This window comes from Geospiza fortis, unplaced genomic scaffold (assembly GCF_000277835.1).
Source record: "Geospiza fortis unplaced genomic scaffold, GeoFor_1.0 scaffold271, whole genome shotgun sequence".
Lineage (NCBI taxonomy): Eukaryota > Metazoa > Chordata > Aves > Passeriformes > Thraupidae > Geospiza > Geospiza fortis.
Genome location: NW_005054405.1, coordinates 1,723,990 through 1,735,545, shown reverse-complemented (window position 1 = coordinate 1,735,545; position 11,556 = coordinate 1,723,990). Strand labels below are relative to the sequence as shown.

At 39.1% G+C, this 11,556-nt stretch overlaps 1 protein-coding gene and 1 long non-coding RNA gene across 3 annotated transcripts in view; one reads left to right on the top strand and one right to left on the bottom strand.

Moving 5' to 3' along the window:
* Window positions 1-4,927, top strand: part of LOC115948464 — a 6,304-nt gene extending 1,377 nt beyond the window's left edge. Inside the window, exon 3 of the long non-coding RNA XR_004082293.1 lies at window positions 4,797-4,927. This is a non-coding gene — a long non-coding RNA (uncharacterized LOC115948464). The remainder of the gene's footprint in view (window positions 1-4,796) is intronic.
* Window positions 1-11,556, bottom strand: part of NRXN1 (neurexin 1) — a 671,624-nt gene that overhangs the window by 273,706 nt on the left and 386,362 nt on the right. The gene's annotated exons all lie outside the window — the stretch shown is intronic.

Genomic DNA, 11,556 nt, shown 5'->3' with positions numbered 1-11,556 from the left:
AGAAGGAGAAAAAGATATGAAACCTTAAAGAAAAGTCAGCCTGGGTTCGACAGCTCTCATAAAATTAAACCTCCTGATGTATGTTTCCTGTTGATGCAAGTAATGTGTGTTAGAAACTTCATCCATAAATACCACAAGGTTTTCTATCAATCTGACTCAGGAAACAAAACATTTCAGTCACTGGAACCAGTTTTTCATTACATTGTTCACATGTTGCTGCCGTTTTAGAAACAGGCAGTAGTTAACTTGACTGTTCTTAATGATTCTAGACATCCTACAGACGAGGAACTTAAAATTGTTATCACTCCTCTGAAATAGGAAGCCGGTATTGCCAACCATGTAACGATGCAGTTGGCAACACAATTGTGCTGATAAAATTTCAGCTGGCAAGTCCTGTCTAGACTCACTTTGCTTGGCTGTGCTGTTTTAAGGATTGTGCTACCTTGCAGCGGGAGTTTCCTTGTCAGCACCCAGGGAAGCATGGCTCCATTCCCACTGGGGCATTCCCCATTAGGTGTGTAACCTTGCTGAGAGAGGCTTTCCACAGGTCCCTTCTAGCCCAAGCACAGTTTGTTCAACTTTGGTTGAAGATCCACTTTGGGGTGGATTCAGAAGGACTTGGTGGGAGCACTCTGTGTTGTTGGAGATCTTTGTAGTTTGAGTACCTTAATCTAAATTATTGCTCCATCTGCCATCTACTGTGCCAGGGAGGCCTAAAGTGCTTAAAAAACAAGGACAAATGAATAAAATGTTTAGGTACTTCCAAGGTACTTCATTTAATATTTTACCGAAGATAAAAGGGGTTTTTTAGCGCTCTACTTTATTAAATATGTACTATTTATGCAGCACACATACACAACTGCCACTAAAGTTTCTAGTTTCAATTTGTGCCTGGAGACTACTTAGTGAAGTTTTTTTTTTCATCAGATAGATTATAATGGGTCATTTTTAGGTGCTAGGTTATGATATTAAACACTGCTTAGGGACCGTTACATTAATGGATTGTTTTGATGCTCTGCATCCAAACCAAGAGTTGAGTACACAAAGACCAAACCCTCACAAAACTATTTAGGCATCTAACTCTTAAGAGCACTATTCAAGTGTGAATGGGGTGACTGCCCTCTAAGTAGGCATCCCTTTCTGGATCTGGTAATGTGATCGGCACCTTGGGTGTAGCAACTCTAATTTTAACAACATTTGACATTTTTCTGGCTCTGCACTCTGAACCACAAACGAGAGAGGACTATCCAAGTTTCATGGGGGAGAAAGGTGATCTAATGCAGTGCAGGGGTGAGAAATGGGAGGGAATTAATTTGCAGAAAATATTAAAAGATTGAAAATTCAAAGAATACCAGGAAGGTGAAGAAGGAAGTGTGTGTGAAAGCAAGATGGAGACAGGAAGGCAAATAAAAGACATCCCAGTAAAATCCTCTCTTGCTCAATTTTTTTTTGTGTTTTCAGCAAGCTAATATAACTTCTTTCCAATTTGAAACAAATCCAGATAGTCAGACACTTATACTTTTTGCATGTTTTGATTTAAAGAAGGTTGTAAGTGAGTGTCGGTCTCTTTCCTCAAGTAAAGAGTGATAGAACAAGAAGAAATGGCCTCAAGTCATGACAGGGAAAATTTAGATTGGATATCTGGAAAAACTTTTGCAAATCTTGTCAAGCACTGGAACAGGCTGCCCAAGGGGAACAGGCTGCCCAGGGAAATGGTGAATTAATCATTCCTGGAAGTATTTAAAAGACCTGTAGAGATTTGGGTTAGACATTGTGAAGAAATTTGTTATTCTGAGGGTGGTGAGGCACTGGAACAGTTTGTCCAGAGAAGCTGTGGCTGCCCCATTCCTGGAAGTGTCCAAGGTCAGGCTGGATGGAGCTCTAAGCAACGTGGTCAAGAGGAAGGTATCCATGTCCATGGCCAGGGGGCTGGAATGAGATCATAATTAAGGTCCCTTTCAACCCAAACCATTCCAGGTTTCTATGTGGCCCTTAGGGACATGATTCAGTGGCCTTGACAGTGCTAGGTTAACAGGGATCTTAGAGGACTCTTCTAACCTAAATGGTCCCATGATTCTGTGACTCTGTTTAAGAAGTTTAATTGGGTCTTTTGGCAGTTGGAGTTAGGCTTTCTAATAACAAGTAAGCTAAAAGCTTCTGCAAGTAAAAGCTATGAAAAATGAAGGTAAGCAGCATTTCTTATTTAAAATGCTTGCCCTGCTGACATAAGAGTATAAATTTCTGTTAGCTGAGGACTAACTGAAGTTGAAATAACCTGGTTTTAATCCCCAAGGACATAGAATTGTACTTCCAACACAATCAACGTGCTGCTATCAGTCTGCGAAGGTTCACTCAAAGAATGAAGAAGTGGTACAAAAGAAGACAATAAACAAGAGTTTGTGTAAACAAATAAATGTTCCACTGCAGAAACATAGTAAACAAAACATGAGAATGAACTCTAGTGTTCACATGGTAGTTTTTAGTATCTCCAGAATTTATCTCAGTGAAGTTAGTCCCATTTAACACTTACCCTGTGCAGGTCACATTATGACTTTTAATCAAGGTATTTCTATCAAATGGACTCTGTTAATACCAGTAGGCTTCTAAATTTTTTGAGCAAGAATATCCTTATTGTAAGAACACATCTTTCCCTGATTTGTTCTACTGTCGTTATGCTATAAACACCAAATGCCCCTCAAGAAAATTTATACAAACAAAAAAAGTACTCCCATGAGTATAGTTTACATTACTTCCTCAAATTAAACTAGATACTTCTTGCTGGTATTATGACCATATCTCTCTGCAACAGTACAGATAGATCAGCTAAGATGGACAACTTCAGCAACACCAGCAAAACTGAAGTGCAGACCATGCCTTAGGCCAGCAGAAGTTGTCAGTAAAATTCAGAGTTTCTTTTGGTTAAGTGCCACCTTATGCAATCAGGCTTCCCTGGCCATCTCCAGTTAATCCTGCATTTAGTGTTGTAACATCCACTCTTAAATTCCTGAAGCTCAGCTGCTATTCAACAAAATAATAAAGAAACAAACAAACAAACCACCCCAAAACACCTCCACAAATCTGTGTATTACAGGAATACTATACAATTACCTATACCAATATTTTATGTTACAGGTTTTCCCCACTGCTAGGCTTGGACCCTCCCTTAATTTGAAAGCACGTGGACATTCTGTGATTACAGTTAAACAGACCAGACTTTCTGTTTATCCAGCCTGCAGACAGAGGCTTAGAGAAGAAAACAGTCAAGCTAATGTTTCCTCTTTCCACTATAAACACTGCTGAATTTAATGACCTATACCCTGTATCTCCCAGTACTTTTACTGATGTCTGATAACAGTGGAGGTGGTAACTTTCCTCTTTTAAACAGCAGAGAATGTTCCTTTCAAAAGCCAGTTAATTGCAAGATGCTGAATCAAGTCCTGTCATTCATGTCCAGTTTGTGTCCTAACCCTACATAACTCAGGGCTGAAACTGTTTATTCTATGCCAGTAAACTTTATCATATGAACTACTTGAAGACTTAGAAGGTAAAAAATATGATCCTAAGGGAATGAATGGAGTATTTGTGCAGCCACAAAATGCAAAGAAATTCAAAATTTTGGTAATCATGTGAGAAAGGAGAGCTTACAAAGAAAATACTTAGGCTCCTTTCTCTGTAGTGTAGCTATTCTCTCTCTGTGCATAGTTCAAAACAAATCCTGGTGCAGTTAATAAGTCTCTCTGTCCATCCAGATAGGCTTAAATCTTCATAATAAATGTTTCTTGACACTGTGTGTATAAAGTAATCTCTTTCTTGCTATTCCTTGCTGTCAAAATCAAGCTGATTTTCATTTTGTTTCATTTCATTGAAGACATGCACATAAGCCAGATCTTTTCAATTTAGAGAAGAAGGGGCTTGTGGAGAACATTTTCCTGGGGAAATTTGACAGGGGAATTTTGACTGTGCAGAGAAGGTCCCTCTTTGTCTGAAATAGCCCTGGTTGGTCCTTTGAGCTGGCTTGAGGAGGATGGCTAAGAATCCACTGGGGGTTGGCTTTTGCTGGCTCCCAGTGCTGTGATGCCACTTAATGTCATATTTTCTTTTTTTATTTTTTAATTCTTTTTTTTTTAGTTTAATGTGGTGGAAAGATTTCTGGCACTTTGTGTAGCTTCCCCCTTTGGCTCCAATCTAAAGCCACAGGAAATAAGGGCAAATCCACCTGTATGTGGCATTTAGGAGATTTGTAGTCCTGTAGCAAACGGCCTCTAGCCATGTTCTCTCTGGGCTACCACAGGAGTGGTTAATTCCATGGGCAATTAGGCTGCTGCTGCAGAACCTGCAGAAGTCTCTCTGACTTCTCCCAGTGCTGCTGCAGGAATTGGCACTGCATTGCCACAGAAAAGAGACATCCCTAGTACAGCTTGAATGCTACTGATTTGAACTCCTCAGCAAATACTTCAGCTAGGGACAGAAAGCAAGCCACCACAAAAATAGCTTGTAAATTAGTCATCGAAAAGTTTGATGACAAATGCCAATAACAGAACCCAGTATTCTGCTCTTTTGTATCCAGTACAAGCATATGCAAAACCTATTTGTTGATAAAGACCTCCAGAAATAGGAAAAGTGTGTGTATTACAGAGTTGTTTGCAGCTATACTGTTTACCATGCACAATAACTGAGATATTAAAGCCATGTCAAGGAAAGCTCAGAATAGACCTAGTGCAACATCCACAAAATGAGGAGATTGAGTTTAAAGATTTTGCAAGGCAAAGTTAATTTTTTTAATTTTTTTTTTGTAGGAAGTCCACTGGTAGCCAAGAGAGCCTTAAATGGTATTTGTGAAGTACCTAAAGTCAGGACTGCATTTCTAAGCAGGGTTTCCTGACAGGATTTCTAAGATATCCCTCCTTATGACTCATGATCATCACACAACACCCCTCACTTTTCTGGCCTGGGTCGAGAAGAGGATGTACAGTGAAGTTCCACCTCCTGCCTTCCTTGAACACGTTAGTCCTGCTTCAGTCTTGGCAAGGAAAGGGATGAGATGCAGCCATCTACTCTTTGTCCAGTGCAATACATTGCTTTAGACTCCAGACAGCAGTAGTGCTACAAGTCATCTGCAGAAAGAACTGAATTTACAAAGCAGAGTTTCAAGAAAACGACACTAACTTTTGGCAGTCATAACTTGAAAATGTCCAAATACTTATTTAGCTTTAAGCTTCTTTCTTTCTTTCTTTTTTTTTCCTCCCCGGAAAAAGTGTCACTGCTGTGCAGAACACATTTGTAACGTCAAGCAAATTTCCTATATCTGAGTTATGAACCTCTGAACATACAGGTTTAAAATGAAAATGCTGACATGATCTTAAATGTAGTGGCACAAATAGTGCCACTACAATAATCCTTGTAATCTAATATATTAGCCCTAGGGGGATGGAGACTGAATTGCTGGTCTCAGACAGCCTTTCTGAGGCTCAGCTCAAATTGCACAATTATTCTACATCCTTCAAGTTCTTTAAAATACATTTCAGATGCAGTATTGTACATTCCAAAATATTTGTTCTTCAGAGATTGATTTGACTTCTTTTCCTACTTTAAAGAGATATATGACCTCGGAGGCATGTGAAAAATCATTAATCAAGTTTAGACTGTGTAACACCCTTTTGTATGTGAAAGACTTACTTTTTTTCTAGATTCCCTCAGTTATGTTGCCAAGGTGATTCCCCCAGAGAGCCATGTGTTTATCTTGACAGGTGTTAGTGAGATCTGGGGAATCTCAATGGAATTGTTACTGGTTGCTTTGAGGTACAGTAGAAAACATTAAGCCTGCAAACTAATGAACTTACCTTATTACATTCTAAATAAAATAAACCACAGAGTAAGTTGGATTAATCTACTAATGCCTTTCTAATGAAGCTTTTATTGGACATATGGTATGGTCTTGCTAATTTCCTCATATAGCTAGCACAAGCTAAAACTCAAAATGAAAGGTACATGTGCCTCTCCTGTGAGATACCAGTCTCAGAAACTTGCCATCACAGTTCAGAATACTGCTTTACTGGCATAACCTCTGATTATGGTTTGCAAGACTAAATGGGTTCAAAAAGCAAGAAAGTAATCAGATTAAAAAAGGAAACAAGAGACACCACTGATAGGAAAAGAGAAAATACAACTTCTATTGCTGTTCCTAGGGGAAAATTTAAAACCACTGCTGGTAACTTACAATTACTCTAAAATCCATTCTGTGACCTGTCCCGACAATGTCAGGGAATCATTAATTAAGTACTGTAACTTCCAAAGCTAAATAATCATTCCTTAGTTACAGTCCATTTGTATTTTCCAGCACTGAGCTGTAACACACTGTATTTTTATAGTGCATATTAGAAGCAATAAAACAATAGGTGCTTTTAACAAAAAAGAATGAGTCTTAAGCAAGGTGAAACGAAATACCAGCATTTTGTTTCAGCCAGCTATGCCTTTTCCTTCTAATTGCCATTTTCTTTCTCTCTGTATATGTACAAGATCAGAACACAAGAAAAAAAAACATTCCTTAGCAACATTCATCTTCTGGGAGCATGCTGCTGAATTTAGGTATAAAACCATAACAGCATCTCAAAGAATAGCAATAGCTCATATACTTCAGCTTTGAAATACAACTTCAAATCCTTAATCTCCTCTTTTCAGATTTCCACATAAAGTTTTATTCTGCTTGCATATTTGCAAGTGCCCATTCGAGACAAAAACATCTTTTCTTACCCAGGCCCTCCCCTCCCTGTATTTACTTCAACAACAAATTAGCAGCCAAATTTTTTTTTAAATTTTTTTTGTTGTGGAGGATAAGAAAAGTGATACGGCGAAAACAGAGTGAGAACAGTTTTTCTTTCCTTCAGCATCAGCAGCCAGAAACAGTATGAAAGCAATGGATCATGAAGAAAAGCAATTTCCTACTTCAGGGATTAAGCAATACTCTCTTTTGTAATGTTAAATGAAAGTTTTAGTTTTTTTTTTTTCCAAGTAATGCTGATTTTTTTTTCCCCCCAATGTAAATAAATACACACGGGAGAAGCTCCAATAGTCACAAACACATCACTTTCTAGCCAATCAATAACACAGATAAAACCCTTTGTGCTGTGCTTCTTTCAGCAGGCTTATTGATAGGGCAAGAAAAATTAAGCTACTACAGAAGCCAAAGGTAATTAACTTAAGGAGAGAGAAAATCTGATGATATATACATTCTGTTCTTTTCTTAAGGACAAATACAGGGGATTCATATTTAGGAAATAGGCTTTTGGGGAAGCACTCAAGTAGGGAGAGCTATCTGCATTTTACTGGCACACTTCTCATCCAGTGACAATGCAATATGAATTACCTGTTGTGATGATTGATGGTTTGACCCTCCCCTAAAACACAATCCTACAATCCTCTTTGGTATTATGGAAAGCATGGAACTTCTACACCTGCCTCTGCCGCAGTTTTGCAAAGTGTAACCTTGGACAAATCACTGCAAAGCATTTCCCATTTAATGGCTAACTGGTAAGCTGGGTCAACATTACCAGCCCCAAAGATAAAGGGTATTGGCATGGGAAAGGCTTGGTGGAATTACACCCTTCACACCAATACTGAAAGGTTTTTATCCCCCAGCACTATTAAACAGAACATTGCAGGATTAGGTCTTCTCCACCTACAAGATTTTGTCTATAAAGCTCTAACAAGAATATTCAGTGTAACTTTAAAGCCAATTGTCTGTTTAAAGCACTTTGAGATTGCTTCCTGATGAATGCCACTGTTTGTAATAATTGTGGAAGCGTGGGCCTCCCTCAATTTTTATACATAGATAGATGGGAATCCTGTAAATATTTGATCAACTTTGCTTAAAGGGACAATTCGTATGGGAAAACATTACCATTGTAAAGAAACTTTGTTGGCCAAGCTCCATATATTAGCATATATGCAAATAAAGGGTGCAAATATCAAGAGATTGAATCCTGTAAATATTTGATCAACTTTGCCTAAAGGGACAATTTGCATGGGAAAACATTACCACTGTAAAGAAACTTTGTTGGCCAAGCTTGCCCTCCTTAGCATATATGCAAATAATAGGTGCAAATATCAAGAGATTTGAAACAGAAAATAATTTTATTCATACCTGTGTTTTAGTTTTAATGAATTACATTAAAGAAATTCCTAGCTAAAACAAAGTGCCTGCTATATAATTAAAATGAAGAGTCACAACCAGCTTATCTTTAAAAGCAGGTTGTAACAGGAAAGAAAATCCAGGACTTCTCAGCTGCAATTTTGTGGCTCTATCAAAACTTGCCTAATTTTACCTATTTATTTCAGTGCATAATAAAAGATGTACTCAGAGAAAAAAATGTGCAATGCATACATATTTTTAAAGGCTTAGAAAGCTAGCAGCTTTCTTTTAACACCCTTGGATCTAATTTTGTTTCTAACAAGTAAAACGAGAAGAATGGGGCCCTAAAAGGGATTATGGTCTGCAACCTGCTCTTTGAAACTTTGCAAATGCTAAAGCTGTCACAAATTTGAATAGAAAAGATGGGTGGTCTGCTGACCATCTTTGGCCACAGAGTTGAGCATTGCTGCCCAGAAAAAGCTTATGGGTTTTGTCAGGAAGGTTTCAGAAACCACTGTATTGAACCACCAGCCTATAATAGCTCTTCCACATTTCACAGAATGTCAGTTCCTGGAGCTGTTTTTCCTTTGATGCACACAAAGTACTGCCAGTAATTTCAATCAGAATTATGCCATGCACTGGAGGAAGACAATCACATAATATGAATTATCACATTTTTTCCATATCCTTGCCTCTCACAGAATTGCTGGTTTGTCAGAGGAGTTGGTACAGTATATGCTACTGATCTGTGGCTGCTTTGTTTAAAAAAAGCTTAGTACTGATGTAGTCCTTCTCACCCAGATATATCAAAGCACTTTATAAAGCAGCAAAAGGAGTGGAACCAGGAAGAGACTTACAGTGAAACCCTTTTTTGTCTTTTCATTTGGTAACACGAAGTGCTCTCAAATTATTTGTAGTGAAAAATAAAGGGAACATAAGAAAATTAAAGAATCACATTGTAAAAAGTGGCTTAATTTTTAAAATTATGTTCCCTTTCATAATTTTTGTGGTCTTAATTTAAAAAAAGGTAAATGCCTTTTCTTTGTTGCTAATTTCAGTTGGGATTGAACAAATCTTCTTTTCAAATACTTTCTTTTCTGAGGGACCTCTAAAGCTAAGATTAGTTAATTTTTATAACTCCAAATCAGGGCACTTCCCTCAATAAAACTCCTACTCTTGATGCACTTGAATTGCGCGGGACAACGAGCAACAATCCTTAGGCTAAGAGTGAAAGTCTACACCAAAATTACAGTCACACAGAGGCTTATGAATTGCAGAATTCACAGAATGACCAAGTTGGAAGAGACCTTAAAGATCATCAAGTCCAGCCCATGCCCTAACACCTCAACTAAACCATGGCACCCAGTGCCACATCCAGTCTGTTTTTAAACCCATCCAGGGATGGTGACTCCACCACCTCCCCGGGCAGGCCATTCCAGTACTTTATCACCCTTTCTGTAAAAAACTTTTTCCTAATATTGAAATTATATTTCCCTTAATGCAGCTTGAGACTGTGACCTCTGGCTCTGTTAGTTGCTGCCTGGAGAAATAGACAAACTTCCACCTGACCACAACTGCCCTCCTGGAAGTTGTAGGAGAATGACAAGGTCACCCCTGAGTCTCCTTTTCTCCAGGCTGAACACCCCCAGCTCCCTCAGCCATTCCTCACAGGGTTTGTGCTCCAAGCCCCTCACCAGCCTCGTTGCCTCCTCTGGACGCACTCCAGCATCTCAACGTCCTTCCCAAACTGAAGGCCCAGAACTGGACACAGCACTCAAGGTGCGGCCTCACCAGTGCTGAGTACAGGGGCAGAATGACCTCCCTGCTCCTGCTGGTCACAGTACTCCTGATCCAGGCCAGGATAGCCCGTATGGCCACCAGGGCACACTGCTGGCTCATGTTCAGCCGGCTGTGCATCAGTACCCCCAGGTCCCTTTCTGCCTGGGCACTGTCCAGCCACGTCATCCCCAGCCTGTAACATTGCAGAGGGTTATTGTGGCCAAAATGCAGGACTCAGCACTTGCTTGGACTTATTAAACTTCATCCTTCCTCATTAGAGCCCATGGAAGAACAATGCTCATGTTGCATCACGCTTTTGAGCTCCCAAATATACACGGTGGGCAAAACCCACAGAGTGAGGGTTGAAGGACAGCTTGTTCCAGCAAACATCCCACTGACCTGAATGGAATTTACCCAAGTCAAAGACCTGGGCTCTGCCTTATTCTTGAATTGTTCCAGCAAAATCAATATGAGCTATAAATTATTAGAAGCCATTTTTAATTCTCACCTACTTTGCACTAATGATCAATTTATCATTAATGCAGAAAGAGATTTAAAGCAATGTCTATGCCATTAAAATAAATATCCATTAGCTATAGAGGATATCCCACAAGTGCATTTGCTTCTTGTGGAATTCTTCCAGAACACTGGATCTATATACAGTATAATATAATGATATTTAACTGGTAATGAGCTATTGAATTGCACAGGGGGAAATAGCTTACAACCTTAAAAACTTCTAAAGTAACTTCTCTAGTCAAGATGGGCTTCAATTATACAACTCGGTGTATGAAAAAGTTTTTTTGTCTATAAAATACATCTCTTAGTTTGCATTTCTTTCATTTTTTTCATCAAGAGAGATTTATAATGTGCAAGCAATACAGTAAAGGCTTCCTTCTACTAAAGAAGCTCAGAAATACGCAGATTCACAAGATTAGTTTTCCAGAAGGAAAATTCTAATTATGCATTTGAGGAAGTTTGCTTATTCCTTTCCAGTACAGTTTGCAATGTAAATGTTGTAAATGTGACTAGCAGCAGGGAATTCCTGTGTCATTACTCAGTACAGACCCAGGTGGTAAACCACAGTTAAGTTTTTGTTAATTTATTTAGACTCCCTAATTTAATTTCTCTGTATGAAAAGGACAAACTCATGTACCACTGAGGTTTTTGGTCGCAGTGCTGAGATCAGCGGGTTATTTCATCAATCTTGAGCTACAGACACATAAACCTCACTAGGAAGTTTCCTGACCTGGGTGACTATGAAAGCAAGGAGCGAGAAAACCCAGAGCATTAACACAAACCCAGCCATTAATCTGCAATGCATATTTCTCTCCTGACAGAAAAGATGATCAGATTTCCCGTTGTTGGTGAAGGGGATGACTCGACTCTGAAATGCTGATCACTGATCTCCTGTGGCAAATTTCTTTTTCCATGTATCTTTTCAGCTAATTAATCTCCAGTAAACCTTTATCAAATTAGTCTAATAGATGTGTGGCCAGGTGAAATGCTTGGCACTTCTTTTCCCTTTGGTAGCCTGGCTTTAGTGTGAGCCTCCGTGCTTGAACGTGGCTCAGGGTGACACCATGAGTCGACATCTGCTCACAGCATATTGGTGTGCACAAACACAAGCACAGCCTGCAAAAATGTGA